The sequence below is a fragment of the Varroa destructor genome, unplaced genomic scaffold, assembly GCF_002443255.2.
Source record: "Varroa destructor unplaced genomic scaffold, Vdes_3.0 BEIS01000001.1, whole genome shotgun sequence".
NCBI classification, from domain to species: domain Eukaryota; kingdom Metazoa; phylum Arthropoda; class Arachnida; order Mesostigmata; family Varroidae; genus Varroa; species Varroa destructor.
The window spans coordinates 36,785,492-36,803,971 of NW_019211454.1; the positions used below are offsets into that span (position 1 = coordinate 36,785,492).

The 18,480-nt window shown below is 41.8% G+C and overlaps 1 long non-coding RNA gene across 4 annotated transcripts in view; it reads right to left on the reverse strand.

Annotated features, from left to right (window-relative positions):
- Positions 1–6,943: 6,943 nt before the first annotated feature.
- Positions 6,944–18,480, reverse strand: part of LOC111242830 (uncharacterized) — a 78,162-nt gene continuing 66,625 nt past the window's right edge. For 3 of the 4 annotated variants that reach the window (XR_015319598.1, XR_015319584.1, XR_015319595.1), the window contains one exon: positions 7,480–17,832. This is a non-coding gene — a long non-coding RNA (uncharacterized LOC111242830). Of the gene's footprint in view, positions 7,105–7,479; positions 17,833–18,480 lie in introns of those variants that run through there. The other variant, XR_015319596.1, reaches the window with a different exon arrangement.

Sequence of the window (18,480 nt, forward strand, 5' to 3'; positions counted from 1 at the left end):
TTCCAAACAACGGTCTCTATGATAGGGCCTTGTCACAGTAAATCAATATAGGTAACTCTAATTAATCTTGCCTTACAGAATAATGCCGAAAATAATGAAACTCCGCTACATTTTTTAGATAAATTGCAGAAGCAAATGGCATTGTGTTTATAATTCCGTCAGGATATGATGCTTTCTTAGATTTCTTTGTCATATCCGCATCGTTTCAAATTTTTCTGCTCCCGCTCAACGCTGTTTTCTATTTATTCCTCCCTACAAGTCTGTTGTAATTATCAAATAAATAAAGGCTATTACATAATTGTTGATCATGTGCTGGATGTCATTTTCCTTCGAGTTTAGGCACCAAAGATGGCGTTTTGGGTGGACATTTTTTTAACACATTTTCATTAGACATTTATATTGAAAAATAGCATTGTGAATCATAAGTATGAACTCTGCACCTGAGAACTTTCTGCTGAGGGCACTGGCCGGACGATACGTGAACGAACGCTTGACTGCAATCGAACAAATTGGGCCTATGCAATTTTACCATAGAAGATGTGCCTGGGTGCCCTAAAAGCTGAGTGAAGTGCACCTGGAGATGTGGCTTCCCCTTGATGCTCAACATTTTACTCGATGCCAGTCGCAATAATAGATTCGGGAGCTTATAAGGGTTTTGCTAGTGGAAAATCAGTGCGAAACATAAAATGGTTGATATGACTCTGTAAGCGGCTTAATTGAGTAACGTAAGCAAAGCTATGCAACTGAAAAAGATTATGATTGATGCCTGATCGCACAGGACCGTCCGGACCTGCCTGGAGAAGATTACAATAGAGATCCTTTTATACTTATCGTATTTTCCAGCCGTTGCGCTCACGGTTTAGCACGATTTCTCCTTACTGACGCATGAAATTTGCAGCTGAATGCATCAACTCTAAATGGTCTTAGAAGGCGGTCGGTGGAAAAATTCTTCAACCTATACGAGTCTTGAAAGTTTCACTTAGGACAGTATAACAAATAGGTTAATAGAAGAGAGAACGTCGTAGAGAAAGACGGAGAACACCTAATACATTAATCTGTTAGTATAATTGGGCTGAAATGGTGTTTACTTTTATTAGGTAAAAAATAGACAATATTTATTGGTACACCAAGCCAGCTATAAATAAGTAAAGCATTTTGAAGAATGGCGCTTATTTTTATCTCTTTGTTAACAGGTGTGATACGTTTTTAAACAGTTGCTCTCGCTACCTACAGTCACTGTGAAATTAGAAAATCTTGCTATCGAAGATCATGCGATGGAGGCTGAAACGGCAAAGGGTCATAGTGGGTAACCCCTACAGTAACTTCCAATCGGCCCACAATTTTCTACATGCGATTCACATTTCTACGCAACATCTGCAAAAAAGATGCCGAAGTCCAACATAGCTCACATTTGTAAGCCCAGCGGAGGCTGATATGGACTAACTTCGGGCTTACTGCAAATGTAAACCTAACGCATCGTATTATACCTCATTAAAACTCTGTTCAGAAACAACAGTGATTAGAATGACTCTATTGATATGAAGAGGCTCGGGAGTTTAAGGGGTTAACTTATTTGCGCAAGCAGCTCATTCGAGACCACAATAAGCCAATCTGTTAAAGGCGAAATACTCTTGAGAATCGAAGCAAGCGTTTCATCAGATTACAGGCGATAGTGGTCGTCCGATGCGGAACCGTCGTGCAGATGAAGAGAATTACAAGTCATTGTATGCTATGCAACATTATGAAAAAATGCACTTTAAAATACCCACACAAGACTTTATGGCCGATGGAAACATGCCCCACCTCGAGTGACCTAAAAAATACGACTTGTTTACTATGGGCAGCTATTGACGAGCAAAATAACTAGATAAACACACCTATAAAAAGCTCATTTAAACGATCAACTTTGCGGCGAGCTCTCTACTCTTGACAAAATCCGTGTTCTTTGCACTGATGACGCGTCACCACCTTGGATTAGATTATGCGTCACAATATCCGTCTGCCTGTGAGTGGACGATGTTCAGGTTGACACAATAACGAAGTGCAGCGTTTTTTTTTTGTTTGTCTGTAAGATCGAACCAATGGAAATTTCGTGTTTTTTGGGCGGAATGCGTGATGCCGCTATCACGTATATGTGTTCTTTATCAACTTGTACCGTGGCATATTACACGACTACACTGTGTGTGAGACAGTATTACTTTAGAGGGCAAACGTTAACCGAATAGGTCAATCTAGAACAACACGTGACCGAAATAGAATCGACCTACATCTAGGGATGATTATCTGTGTATAAAGAAATAGACTGATTACTCTTTATGTCGCAAATGGGCCCACTTAAAGTAGTTTTAACTGCTGTTGTTGTCGTCGTCGTCGTCGCCGACAGTTAAGAAACAAATGAGATGCTGTAGATAACATGTCTGCACCTATAGTCTAACGAATCGGTTACACCCCAAAATAAGCCCATTTTATAGAAGGAACCAGGTGGATAAAGTCACTAATTCGGCAGTGTGCTAACTCGATTAAGGTAACTGGAGGGGTAAAACTGACTCGTATAAAAAAAAGACACACTTCCAAGTATTTGTTTGTTTCAAATGAATTTTTACCATTTTGCTTCTCAGTATATTCGGCCAAAGGGGATGATTTCGGTTAAAGTATATATGTCAAGACAGCCAAATAGCTATGGATCGAATTGTGATATCAGGCGGTATTAAACGTATACCTTTGCCTGACCCTTATCTTTCTTATTTTTTGCCCCGCGAAATTTTTGAGTTCGGAAAATCAGAACCGTCCCAATTGGCCCTGCTCCCACAGTAAAGCGAGAAGCGAAGGCCAAATTCAAATTTTTCGGGCCACTCTTGTTTTTGGTCTGTTTAGCCCTTCTGGTGTAGCTACCATCCATACAGCTAATACTTGGGTAGCACGCACTGTTGTTCTTATCCATCACGGAGTAACTGCGCAGCAGGAAAGACAAAAAGGAAAAGGATAAGGGTTGGCCACCGTCTGGTATTACTTCTCACATATGGCCGCTACCATCCTGATAGAAGCGTACTTACTCCAGAGATGCATATTGGTGCGCAGTACCGTTGTGCAACGAAGCCTAAAACTCACAACGTTTATGCATGTTTATATCTGCTATTGGACAGTGGAGTTTCATCAGAAATGGCCTGGGGCTAGCGTATATGGTAGGGCGTCTAATAGCGTACCAAGCCGCGTCTATAACATAGAAGGGATCGACGCTAGCTATATATTATCATTCACCCACATTAAACCGGCCAAACTGAATTGTATATTTAGAATGAACGTAGGTTATCCTATCAACTTGATAGAGCTAATCTCACTTTATCTTTTTTTGACTCGGTCATCAGGCTTTTATTATTAAACGTCTATATTCTTATAGTCTTCTGTGTTGAAACAAATATGGACGAAAATACGACCGATATACGACCGAGGTATAGTCTAGTAATGTATCAAATGGGTCTACGGCCTGGCAACGAGCCTACTTATTGTAATAACGCTTATTAATGCCCGTGGGCAGCCGATACACAAAAACAAGAGGATACTTATCAACGCAGTGATGGGTATCCGGCCAAAAATAATTATAATAAAATTAGCAGTATTGGAAGGAAGTATATGCACTAGAAGAATGCATAATGGTGTTGCTCTAACGTAGTTCCCAGCCTGTGAGGATAAACTTTAATTCCACGTTGCTCATAGAGAGTACACTTTAATTTTTAATAAAAAAAAAAGTGCATCCTATAATAGTCTAATTTAATAAGTTTCGACACGTTTTCTATAGTGGCTGCTACCTCCTATAGCATTTCCACGCACACCGTCATTTTTTCCTTTAAAGCGGTCATGAATATTGCGTACATTTAAGGGATGTATCCCCCCCCCCCCCCCCCGAAGAGGCAATACGTTTGAATATTGAGCTGAATTGATTACGTGCATCACGCAATTGTATGAATATTTCAGAAATAGTAATCGTCATCAATAGGGACAATCTGAACGAAAGCGACGAAGCAGACAGGATCATCTACGTTCTTTAAACGGATGCAACTCTAAAACGCGAAGACCCACATTGTATTCCCATTGTTTGATGATCCCAAGGGAAGTTACGACAGTGTCCGGGACGGCTGGCCAGTAATAGGAATGGTAATCAGAAGCATTTAGTTTAGATCTAAAAGCTGAATCTTCGGTCAAGCCATCCATAAGTGGGTCAAATTTGTTTTATATAATAAGCTTATTTCAAGGAATGTCACAAAGAACCTATTTCCAAACCCACATATGGTGTCATTATTATACTGTGAGACACAACGTAATACTAGTCACTTTGCCATTTCATAACAAGCATTATGCTCAGCGGTTGAAAGGCCATCATAGCACAACTACAACTATACCAAATTCCCATTTTTCGTTACCATTTGCCTGCTTAATTCTAACCCGAAGACTTAACAGACATATCTAATATATGGCCATTTCGAAAGATCGAAAATGTGCATATTTTTTGCTATGATTGTAACCCCATCCTATGTTTTTTCCTAGTTTGTCTCGTTTTGAAAACAGTTTCCTGCCATTCACATTGATTCCTCTAGAAGTGTACAGAGAAAAAAAATCCTATTAGGCACATTCGTTTCGATCTATGTAAGCGTATTCAATCTATATTACATTGACTACTAGCTAGGCTTTCGTCCCTTGCGATTATGAGCCCTGGATACGCGCACGTATAACATAAACATGCTTGTTTTAGGCTAACAGAAACGATTGAAGCAAATACAAAGGCAACCGATAACAATTTACAATCTATGCTGGATTATCTATCACGTTCAAAACATGAGCTTACTATTGTAATGATGCAAGACCTTCGCGTTCTTGCTCCGATCAAAGACAAGCAGAAAGCTGCGTTTCTAGTTGGAGACAGCATCAGGCTGACGACATGTTGTCATTTACTTAGATTTGCGCCGCACGCCGGATACTGGAACGAGTTGACGTTGTTTAAGTTACGACAACTTATTGCGACCGAGCATTTCCCCAACGAAGCGTAAGCCTAATTTCTGCTTGAAGTTAATATGTGAATATAAACGGGAAGTTATATTAGACCGAGCTTGTTCTGAGGCGGACTACCGCCTCCATTGCAACGTAATGAAACACGAATTAGGCTCTTAGCGTACCGCCGATTAATATAGCATAGCTCGAGCCCATAGTTAAAATAATACACTTGAACAACACAAATTAAATGTAGACCCCTACTAATACTATGCTTAACCTACCTTGAATGTCACCCAAGCAGATTGCTCATCACCATATAGCACTCATTGTAAAACTTGGGTGCCTTAGTTTACATAAATCAATACAAATTAGTGAAGAAATCCAACGCTAAGATTGCATAGCTCTAAACTGCTGCCCCGTCACTGCACGAACATATGCTATTGTCCCAGAAAGCGCCTTAATTCCTTGGGGATTAGAACTCAATCAACCCAACCAGCTCTTTATTCAGATTATCTTTAGACGATTCAGTGAAATCGAACGCAATTTATCAACCACTGCTCTAGATGAACTAAAGGCTTTGTCAGTGGTGCCTTTGCAGGATCGTCCTAGTGGGGACAATCTGTGGAAGGTGTCGGAGGAAAAGACTAAACTTCACAGATGCAGCAACAAAAGCCGCAGCAGCAGATACCCGATTTGAAGATCAGTTCACTTATCCGTAGTAGCCCCCCGAAGTTTCACTGATCCTAGATCTACGAAAAGCCCATCCTTCCTCGAAGATTAGCTCAGGATGTTCTGTTTTTATAGCTTTTGTTTCTGTCGAAGTGGCGGCAGCTACCTAGACCCGCTACCGTTAGAGGGGACAATTGGCTTTTTTCCTTTGTCGTTTCTCATAAAGACTAGGTCCCTGAAAAGGCAAGGAGAGGCGTCTGCCAACACAAAATAGTAGCCCAGTTCGTCTTTCTACATAAGATGATATGCGGTTCCACAAAGAAAAACGACGTTGTTAAGGCCATGTTGTTCTATTTGCGCCACACCTTCTGCCTTTCTAGACAACAACCTACCGATAACAATGATGTCAACCACAACGCTAGCAGTGACAGCAGCCGTTGCGAAGAACGTATCCAGGCAAGTTTCTCTTGACATGTCGAACGCGATGCAGATCCAAGAAGTAAAACATGAGTTGTTACAATGATCTGATGATTTGGGTTCAAGTGGGCGCCTACTGAGCGGCTGACTGTTTAGCCGAAGACGAAAGACAGAGAGATCTTTGGTCGATGACACAAGTCAAATGGATATGACCATTCGACTAAGCCGTTAGGCAGTGCTTTATTACCACGACATCGCCGGTTTGATGATAAAGATTATACCTATATGCATATATTATGTTCTTCTTTATATTATATTATATATTATTATTATGTATTTTTCAGCCCACAGATGTGCAACACTTGTATGACGTTCTCTCCAGATGTGCTGTTAACGCCGTAAATGGAGTGGGGTCATTTGCGAGTAGTATGATGCCTGACATGAAACGACGCGCAGATACTCGGATTTATATCTATAATATGTTCTACTTGTATTTTACATGTCATATACTACTACAATCTTCTGAGAAAAACCTATAGTAATGGTAACATTCAGTTATAATTATTGATATATTTTCTCATTGTGTGGACGGTGCTCGAAACTTCGGCTGAAAAACAAAACAATTCAACGCTGTCGTTTGTGCCTTGCTTTTTAAATTTAAGTCTAGCCTCTCCTTAATCGGATGCGTATTTATAGGCGTTGAAACGTGATTTTGAACACAGATAGATCTTAGAGTCAGCCCGTTGTGCCCTCAACGGAATGAAAAGGAAGGAAGTAGTTTGAGGACATCCCTAGAAGGAGGCCGGCCAATGCTAAAAGAAAAAGTCCTGGTCTAGGTAAATGGATACTTTTATTTTTACCCCTACTGCCTCGTAATTCTAAAGTGAGGCTCTGCACACATCTTCATTTTACAGAATCACCTTTCAGAAGTTGAATTGATCCGATCACACGTTGTCCGCCAGAGCTTTTCTCAAAGGTAGACCTCAGCTCATCCGTGAGTATTCGCTGAATGTCTGAATCAAGAAAAATCAACTGAAATTGACGCATGGAACGGCAGGGTAGATGATTCAATCAAAGTGCTAATGAGATGAAGTCATCATCGCAGCATTACGTTGTCACGAAACGAAGCTACCAACAATAGGACAAGCAGGCGCAATGAAATTTTTTTGCTTTCGAAATTTTCGGGTATTCTTTTGGGCATCGGCCTCTCTCACCATTACCTATTTTCAGATTGGCGGTCACAGTAGCGCTATAATAATAAGCAACGCGGCTAATAGCAATAACTGGCTACTAATAATCTTACTACTATTGCGACAGCACTGAGTAAACCAACTTATGTTTTGTCTCGCTCACCATTGCCTCGCTCGGCGCTTGTGCTACCTACAAAGTAGTTTTCGAACAAAAACACCCATTTGTAAAAGCGTTAACTATATATCTTTATTGTTGTGTATAATGGAGTGGTTTTATGTGTTATTGACGCAAACTGTGCCCTTTTTCCTGCAGAATCAGGAACATGCACTTCAGGTTTGAAACCAATGTCTGCGACCACTAAGGCTACGTATGGCACCACCTAGAGTTGTATGGTCAAGGCACATATCATAACAAATGTTTCACCTATCGTACCTAGAGAGGTCCGCACAGAATGGCTTATGTGGATTTGACCTTTCGCCTCTTGTCGAATAGACAAGGCGGCTTGATACGGTACAAGGACCTGGTACGCTTTACGTCGCTGATGCACGTACGAGTTGTTGTTCTTTTTAGTGGCAGTCATGGGGTAATCGCCACTTCGAGCGCTTTAGGCAATTCTGGGTAAGCCAATCGATTGAATGGTAATGTGTCGGCAAATCTGTTATGGCGTCGGGAGCAAACAGCTACCTCTCACGAGTCATTTGTCGAAGAATGGAGCTCGATGTGCGCGGCTAATTGAAATCAAGCAGCTTGATATCATCGATTTGTAATCGAAGACCAACACCAGTAATTAGCAAGCAAAAAACCGAGGTCAGTTTTTCATTCAATTATTCATAGAACCAATGATCGAACCCCAGTCTACAGTTTCATTGAGGGAATGAGAAGTCTGCATCAAAGATCAGTGTTATGTAAAATGCGCAAACTATCCTATAAATGCCCTTCCATAACATTGGAGTAAGCCCTGTCAGATTAGTCGCACTTTACGAGCATAGGAATAATGAAAACGGAAGAGGTACTAATTTAAATGATTATATGTTGCAACAGAAAACTCACCTAGACATTTTCAATTTCGTTTGAACTTTTATTTCAGCGAGAAAATTGTTTGCATCATCATTGTAAACTAGCTGGAGCTGCTTCCTGTAGTACTTAGAACCCTCTCAATTTCAGGCAGGTGATCTGGCAGATGCTAAAACGATGCTCTGCCTGTGGTGCTGTACATCTTTGTCAGAATTCTGCCAAAAAACTACTTTAGTCTCTCGAAAACATATGACGACGGTTGGATAGCTTGCAAGGGTCGACTTAACTTTTGCTAAAGGCTTGTGAAGTATTTTCAATATTTGTAGATACTGTAAATGTCCGCAACGGGTACTCAGCAAGCTATTAAATCTTGAAATCAAATTTTTATCCTTTATCATAAAATCTATGATGAACGACTGAAATAGCTATTAGCTGGTTTGAGCCTGACTGTTTTTGGGGTACTGTAAACAAAGGACATTTAATTACGAAGTCCAAAACAATATCGACTAAACGTAGAGCATATAATTTAACAGCACAACTTGGGAAAACAAACAAATCGTCTATCCCGTTCACAAGCGAAAAAAGTGTGGTTAAGCCGCACGTTTCGGCATCAGACATTGACCATGGTTATTATCGCACAACTATGCGAGCGTACCCCTTGTCACGTCACAGTAATCATTTAAATGATTGTCCTCGTCCGAAGTTCTTGATAGCCTAAACTAATATTGTTTACTGAATCAAATGAGAACTTTTTTTTTTTTATTTTCACACACCGTATAACATTTCTGCGTCATCGAAGGGCCGCATAACAACGACCTCTCTATACCTCGAGTTTTAGTATATCCGGTATAGCCGTTAGGCATATCCATCAGCACCGGCAAGGCTTTGATCAACCAAAGTCTGAGTATGACAGTTCTAATAGCAGTCAAATGTTGTAGTTATACGGATGTCTTCGAGGGATTATCCATATGATTATTTACTGGAGACACATGCAAAACAATTTTGATCTATAGTTATATGTTGCGGTGTATTAGAGCAGTTTGAGGCAGGTGAGCTGACGTCAAGGCAACCTACGGATCGAAGGCTTGAGCTTTCAGGCGAATCGGCCTTGCGGAAGCAGGCTCGACGGAACAATCAGCGGGCAAGGAATTGAGTCGAAATTTCATTCGGCCTACACAGTTGTACATCATTCTGTTACAAGGTGGACCAGATAGCTGGCTGGCAACGATAGAAAAACAATAGCGCAAAGTATGGTTATCTAAATAGCTTGTTCATTATGAAATTGTTGTATCGTTAGAAAATACGTATCGATCAGGTACGGTTTAGCTAATTAATCGTCAGCTGCTTTAAGAGCTGCAGTGAAGAGTGCTTTTGACAGACAAGAAGCAAATGGATTCCAGCGTCAAATACCTTTTCAAAGCCGATCATGCACTCTGTATTTTTTATACGGCATCATATGATAATTCACCCAGGCTTTTCATCAGAGAACCTGTTATATTGTGTACGTATTCCGATCGTCTGAATCCTAGCCTTCGACAGAGTGGATACGCACACCTAAAAGGATCACGTGTCTGGTAGTTATCTTATTCTACTCCGTACAATATGTAGAAATCATCTATATATACACCATCCACAGCATTTGCTCTGATAGTGTTTAAGGGGTTAGCAAATAGTGACGAGACCAAGGTGGCTACAAGGATATTTCGGTAACGTTATGTACGCATCCACCAGTCGAACCACATAGAAAAGCCACCTGAGAGTTTTAGGTGGCAGCCTCATTACCAACACTCGGTGGTAACTTGGCCTATGTTCATGTGATTTTTGTAGCTTTAATTGACTAAGTGAGCGAATCCGGCTCGATCGGAACAGATAATCATCCGTCCGCAACAGTCATCCACTAGTTTTCGTTGGAGTTCCTATATCCAGCTTGCATTTTGCCTCTGATGACTTTTATGGCCATTTTATTTATTAGCGTCTTTTATAATCCACACACGTGGGGTCCTGATAACACGGCCGTTTTTCTGCTGCCGAAGAGAAATGAAACAGCAAAAAACTTGCTATTGACTAATCGAGGGCCAATGCACAGCGTACACTATTGCTGGCTGTCGCCGTCGCCGCTGCTGGATTTATAGCTTGCTAACTCACTTCGCTGAGCACTATCTCATCAAAGCTATTCGAGAGCGAGCGCGAGCAATAACAAGCATGGCGGCACGAATGCTCACGAACAACACTGCGAAATGAGAAAAAGGACGCAAAGACGACCGCAACTCGTTAAAGCGACAGTGGAACTTGTCCACCAAATTACCTTTCGTGGCTCCGTCCTGTCAACCTTGCCACACACCCAGCTAACGGCGACCAAAAAAACAAAAAGGTGACAACCCATTTTCACGAGCATTATGGGCTGCGTTGTCTGGTCATTATTATTACTAGTAGTAGTTATTTTATTGGGTTAAGAACAGCTTTTGGCGGCGGTGCCGACGGCCGTGGTGCTGGCTGTAGCAGCGGCCGCTGAGCTTCCTACTGGTGCCGTATTGTCTCAGACGTGTTAGTATACAGGTAGATGGCTGGTATCAGACGAAGAAATAAAAGCTATTCTATCTTTTATGTTTCTCCTTCATTGTAACAGTTCGACTCAGGTTCATGATTAGCAATCAGGCGGAGATGAGCATACGCAGAGATTAGCGTGCACAGTATCTCGTTGTGGACTTTTTTCCTGAACGATCACCGCAACTGAGCCCTTAGCCAGGTAGAAACGTATATCTATTGTATTCGCAAATGAACTGGGTAATTCTATCATAGATACATTCCCTAACGGTTCTATAGTTCGAACGTTGATAGAAACGAACCGGTGCAAGCGACTCATAGGTTACGTTGTTATCTACCCTCTATTAGCGATATTAATGATGCCAGACAGGCATTTTTATTACCTTATTATATACCAGCATGGCATAAGAACCTAGCTACTGAAGTAGCATTTTCTCGAGCTACCGAACCCCTTCAAATGAAGCTTCATTGTTAAATATTATTATTATTATTATGATATAAATATGTTAAGTCGTATTTCATGTCAGTTCCTTCAGAAAGAGATGCGATTAAATCGCTGTCAGGTGAAATTACGTGACGAAATACGTTGGTAACCATTTGGTTCTATTATTAGCGCTGCATCACTCAGCTGTATCCTGGTCGAAATCCGCTATAGGCGTATATTTGCGCCTGATTGGTTTATTGTGGATGTTCTACGTGCACTTTGATAAGTCTCTGAGCAGTGCGCGCGGGTGATACCCGTCTGAATAGAGATCTGCACGGTCTAAGTGGGTACACGAGATCCTAAAAACTCGTTTCGTATAATCGGTATTAAACACGCGAAGTAGGCGTACAGCATGGCCTCCCAGTAGTGCTCGAGTAGATGCTGAAACCATTAAGTCGTACAGAGTACCTCTATTTTCCGTGAACGATACCGGTGCCGTCCAAAGATTACCACGTATTAGGTAAACGCCAAGGCAATTGACCCAGGGGAGGCATGAGGTCGAAAATCATTAGGAAACTTTGATGAGATCTATTTAGTTGAGGAAAAATGAACTATATTCGTGTACGTTTAAAATTACACAATAAAGGGTCGCTGATGAGACCAGCAAACTCAATGGCTTTGTCTGCTTTGAACAGATGATCAACGTTCTAGAAGTTCCTCACCGTTACCCATGAAAATAGATGCAGATTTGTCCAGATCTATTTTCAAAAAACCGAACGCTGTAGCAGACTGACGTGTTGTAACTTAACGATAAATAATAGAGTTTCCTGTCAAACAAGATATTCTTGAGACGCGCATAAGGTACGACCAATTTTCGCAAGGTAACTTAAATCTATTAGAAGCGATGTTTTTTTTTTTGATGTAACCGATTATCATAGTGGCATCTTTTCATTGACGAGTAACTGCTAATTAGTACATCAGAAGCCGCTAACAACAGACATGTAAAAAACAGCTGACAAAAAAGACAGCGATAGGTGCAATACCATTGGTATGATCGGGTTGCAGAAAATTAAAGTGGAATTATCAATTCGAATTATGACGATTCGGTTCCAAACGTAACTTTCATATGTAGATGTACTTAAGTGATGACAGTATTACTGGTTCCCGTTTTTACCCCAAACCACTCAAAAGAATCATAGCAATCGGCAATCTAAAAATAGTATCTGCATGGTTGAACACTAGCACGATTAAGCACTAATTCTGTTAAGTTCTCCAAAGCTCATCTGCCAATTTTTGGGAAAGACGTACTTATTAGGGACGAAACCCACAGGAAAGAAAAAAATTCTTATTAATTTCGGCAATTTCTGCTTTATTACTTCCTGTGTGCTTCTTGTATGACCCAAGAGTAATGATGTATTTCACTACGCAGATGTATTGATTTTAGTCAAAGAGAAGCCTTATATATCTATGACAAGCTATACGGAACGTTATTACGGCGTATTGAAATGTTTAGATTATAGCGTTTTGTATTATCATAAGCAGATGCAGAGCTATAAACCAATGCTCAGCACAAAAAGTGCAACGTCATACAGTAATCGCTGGAAACACAGCTTAACCATGCCATGTATATGCGTTTCGCGACAGTTCAGGAAGGAAAGAGATATATTCAATTTATGCGGCCTGTTTATCAAGTCTGGTCTCACAATATCGGTATCCGGTCGCTAGGTCACTTTTACTGGCACAGCTTTTCTATGTGGCTTCTGGCACTAAATACTACTAGTCGTCTGACCAATAACAAATTATTGTAAAAACAATACAACTGTGAGGAACAATCCCCTGAGAGCAACGAGGGGGTGCAAATAGTTTACCGACTGGCTTGTTTAGTTGCCGGGAAGAAGGGTTGTCCACTTTTTTGCCTCTCCACCAGCATTTTCCTGCTGGCATTTGCGGTCGTCGCAAGATACCAGCCGCTAACTGCGATTACGTCGCGACCACGCTACGACAACGGAAGAGTCGGTCTCAGTCAATCAGCCAGCTGCACAGGCCAAACGCGAGTTCGGCCTGTTCGGTCTCGAGTTGTGGAAGAGTAAAGGGGATGAAGAGCCTTTCTGAAGCAGACAATTCTGGTTGTGGGATAGAGAGCATAGCAGAAGAAGGGACTAAACAACAATGAATCGAAGCGAATCAAGTCCTAATTCTGGCCTGCACAGTAGCTCCGACTAAAAGCGTTGAGGACCGACTAAAAGGGTGAGGAGGTTAAAAACACGCTAGAGACCCATATGACACGCGTCTGTTGTTACGTCAAACACAAGTCAAACAGAAACATTTTTCCCTTTTGTCTACTCGTACATTTCATGCGGCGTTCTCCGTCAGTAATCAATGGACAGAAAAACGAAATTAGACGGTAGATTTAACTCAAGCAGTCAGAGTGCCATCGCTTAAGGGCAGTTTTTGCTTTAAGGTTCGGCTAAATGTACAACGTAGAAAGGAAGCATTCTAAAATCAGATGACGTCTAAATGCGCGCGCACGAAGGAGTCTAAAGAAACAAGCTTGTTTCATTCTTGATCGGGGGTTTCTCTGCCTTCCTAGCCTACGACCCCTTTGCCTCTCTTGCTGTGACAGAACAGTATAGTGAGCGCATGGCAGCAACGGCGACCGCAGGTGCAGCCTCTTATTTCAGCTGTTACGACCTTCGTTAAGAGACAGCAGAGGGACGCTTATCCCAGGCCACGTGAGACTAACTGTATTCGTCGAAGGCTAACGTAGCGAACGCGACGACTACAAGCGATTTCGCGACATCCTCTTTCCAGCCTCTTGAACTGTGTACTGCAGTGAGCAGGCCGAGCCAGAGGAGAGCGTCAACGAGGAATGTCGCCGATACAGCCGAAATCAGATTTGGTCCTAATGACTGAACGCTGACATTTGTTAGTCGGGCTAGCAAGGGCATAGCTAGAGTAAAATTCATCAAGGCTTTGCTAACATCTAACAAGAATTAGTCCTAAACAGAAACCATTTCCAGACTATTTTCAAGCTCTGATCGTCTTACTTGCCCAAATAGAGCAAGTGTTTGTTCTCGCTGAAGCATTCAGCTCTCAGTTTTACTTCGTTAATTTATTATCCGCTATGTGCATAGAGAATATTTATTACGTAAGAAACATTTCTACAGAAGAGCAGGCCACATAATTTGACGTTGGCTTTTCTGATACCTCATTGAAGTGGCGTAATCTCGTATATAAATAGATATCGTGTTATTACCATATTAGTTTCCGACTTGCCTATTTCTCGAGTACGTCAAGCCATCATTGGGTCCATTCTTCCTTGGATGCATTTTGCTGTATTTTTACGTTTCGATGCGTTCGGCAAGAAAAGACAGAGGAACCCAGTTATTTGCACTGTATGCTGGTCTCGTTACAAAAATCATTCTTGCTTCGTGCGAGTCGTGCATTTTCGTACTCTTGACACCGATGTAATCACGGGATTCAGTCCCATTTCCTTTCGAGGTCTCTTTGCGTCGCGTCTGCAATTATCTACGTACAGCTTTTGTGTACCGTAATTTCAGGCAGAAACGGCAACGAACGCCAGTCGGCCCTCGCCTAGTTCGTTGTCACCAAATCCCACGAAGAGTAGCGCCTCCATTTATCACGCGCTACGAGACACCCCGAGAGCTCAGGTCAGCTCGAATGGAAACAAAGCTTGGAACGCATACACTAAGATAAAAAAAAAGATTTAAATCTCTCCGTATATGCGCAGGCCACAAGTTTTGGACTGGCATTGGAGCTCGTGGCAAACGGGCTGGAACGATACGAACTAGTTATCTGTGACAATACGTTTCAGGACTGTGGTACTGCAATGCAGAAAGTACGATTACATCTTGGTCATCGCAAATATTGTTATGGCTTAGCAACACCTTTGGTGTGTGTTTGACAGCATACACGGTACCTGGTGAAGCTGCTACTGCGGCATTCATTGGTCGCTATTTTCCGAACCCTTACTTTTTCGTCCTCTGTTTTCTTACATCGGATGACATGTCCCAGTGATGGCGTCGGCGAGAGACCGAAAATTGAGTCTTCTGTTTGTCTGCAAGCTGACTAGCGCACAAGCTGAGACGAGGCAGGTTCTGCCTGGAGCAGCAAAGGCCAAAGCGGCCAGAATTGATCTGGCTGGCAGGTACAGTCGCAGTCTATAGCAGCATTTGTAGGGTCCGCTTGCGGCAGCAACGAACAAGAGCTACTTAATGGAATTAATCTGATGTTGCAAACAAGCCTCTGTAGCCAGGCCCTTTCGTTCCACTGCCAACCGACGTTATACATTGATCGGCAAGTGCACTCGCAACTCGCTTGTTCGATCTCGCCCGCTTGCCAACGGCTCATCGCTTAGCAACAAACACCATTGAGATCGCTGATGTTGACCCTCTTATGGTAACAAGAGCCTTCGGCGTACAGCCACATAGCAAATCTCGCCGATCATAAGTAATATACCTACCGAAGCAGGTAACCATTAGGGTAATCGCGACTGCCATTGGCGCTGATGCTGCAGTTCCTCTTCTCTTCTTATTTTCTCGTTGCTTTTTATGTTTGTTGTTTTGTCGAAATACACGACGATCGTACTATCGTATATTGTAAAGCTAGGTTACAGCCTTAGCAGGAGAACGGTAATATATGTCGGACCAAAAACCCTGAGATTATTCCAGCGAAGATCATGCAAGGTCACGTTAATACACAACCTGGTTAACAACAACATGAGGCTAAGACATAAGCAAAGCAGTAATTGCTTTAATGTGTTTTGTAGTCACTGATAATTATATTACACTTTATATAGTAAAATAGCGAATATTTACTTAGAATCTAAGCAAAGCATTAGAGAAATTTCTAGGATAATTAAGTAATGCAGTACTACTACTTCGCTAGCTAAGTAGTAGTACTGCATTACTTATTATTACTTAGTTTTAGCAACGTATAAATTAATAGGAGACTAGCTACTGGCTCAGTAGCAAGTCAATAATCAAGCCAGACAGCTCTATGCCTATAGCAGCGTTTTTCTTTAAGCAATAAGCAACGCGTTCCTTCAATCCATTACCAATATCTTGCCACTATGGAAGCAACACTTAGAGACCATATTTCACCGGGACAGCGTCCAAGCGGTTATTTATACCGCGCTCTGCGATGTTTTTTTGGCAAAATTTCGCAAAGCATTTCGGCTTTTAACGAACAGTGCTCTTCCGGCTGGCTGATTTTCTCTTATTCTCTTGCAGTGAATGGAATAATTTTCTTTTTCTTTTTCTTATTTTCTTTCTGTCGAGTCCATGTATTTCTCTGTGGGCTGCGAATTGCTTAACAATAACCAACAATATGTAAGACATATATGAATGGTAGGACGTTTCGGTTGGGGTCGGAAAAGGCTTGCTTACTGATATATGCAGTAGGCTGAGACCATACTGCTCAATGAATTTTTCGATATTCTACAATTTGTTGGTCTAAATTCAGTTACGTCGCATAGTTACTCAAAATGGCAAGCGGGCGCAGGGATCATTCTGTGGTTTGCAGCCTACGAAGCAGAGTTGTCAGTGGCGCTGGCAATTTAATTTAGAATGGAATCGGCCCTCACGCCTTTATGGCTAGGGAAACCTGCGGAAGTGTTTTTGTGAGCATAAATAGCTAACATTGCTCGGGTAGCGTATCTGATTGCTTTGCCTTTTCTATATGTTTTCTACTACGCACTATCCTAGGCTGTTGTTTACGCCATTGAATAAGGCGCCGGGTAAAGCAACGCTGAAGCGGGACAATCCGTGGCCGGGCGCCAATGCCAGCGAGAGTCGCGACAGTTGCTGATGATAGATCGATAAAGCTTGTCGAACCTCTTCTTGTTTCGTGTCGTAAGCTGGCGCGAGGTTGCGGAAACTATCCTCGGCCCGCTAACCCATTAGCTTGGCCAGTTCCTCATGGTAGAACCGAGGGATATGGTTGATATCCTGCGGTAGATCGACACCATCCTTTTCCTTGTCATCCTGTTTCTTCTTGCTGAAATTCTGAAGGCTCCTCCTTCATCGGTGTCATAGGCGTGATCATTGCCTGCTGGGCCTCGGAAAAGATCTGAACGATTCGGTCCCCAGCAAGGTCTTCATGACGGAAAGCATCGACCGGAGTGGACGGCGTATCCTTCAGGCCCGTGCGTAACGCGAGGATCATGACACAGTTCGCACACATTTTTCTGTATGAGTCGTGGCCTTTTTCGGTCAGCTTATCCCACGGTTTTGGTTTCGAGAGAAGTTCACTCGCGGTGCCCTGAGACACAGCCAGAACATACTTGGCAAAAAGCCTCTGCCTAATATTATGCACGCTCAGTAGCTTTGACAGCACGCTTTGACGCATCTAGCAATGTTGTCTGTATTTAGCGCTTCGGACTGTTCCTCGCCGAAACGTCAGCCGGAGCCTGTCATCGTGTGACTTCGGTGGGGCAGACGGACTTGACTGTTCACACGGAAGAGCCGGCTCTGAGCCTTCCCGTCTGAGCATTCAAGAGAACGTCAAGAAGATCTCCTCCCCCGACACAAACGCCTCAACGTTTTGTTGCCGACTTCCGCTGCGCCCTTTAATAAACACACATACACAAACATTAAATCTTTGTGTTATACACAATCTCTATGTTATACACTGTATGTTATTGAACGGTACGCCAGCGTTTGATTGGTACTAATTGAGATAGGTGTAGCTAGATTTTTGGATACACACAATCAACAGCATTTCCATATATTTCACAACAATCTATTAAGTATAGAAATACGATAATTAATGTAAACACAATAATGATTCTACGCATTTAATATCTTTCAAGTACTTTTCGTTAAAATATTAAATATATTTTTGATGCAATATATTAACAGCAATTATTTTTTCCTCTGTAGAAATGAAACGTTCACTAGAATAATACTCGCATATACAAAATGTATGGGAGATAGGATAACGCCTAACGTTCTATAGCTACTGTCGTCATCTTGACTTTGTCGTTTATAAGCTTACCATTTTTTTCGGCTTTATCGTGTGTTTATTTGTTTATTGCTTAGGTCTGATTCGAACCTTCTTATTTTGATATTTTAGTCGTGATATATATAAGTGTTTCACGATTGTATTTGGCAAAATGAAATCCATAACGTATATATATATATAAGTCAAAAGCAGGAACTATAGTTCGGACTGATGACTTAACTAGTACTTATGTACAGATACTACACAGAAGT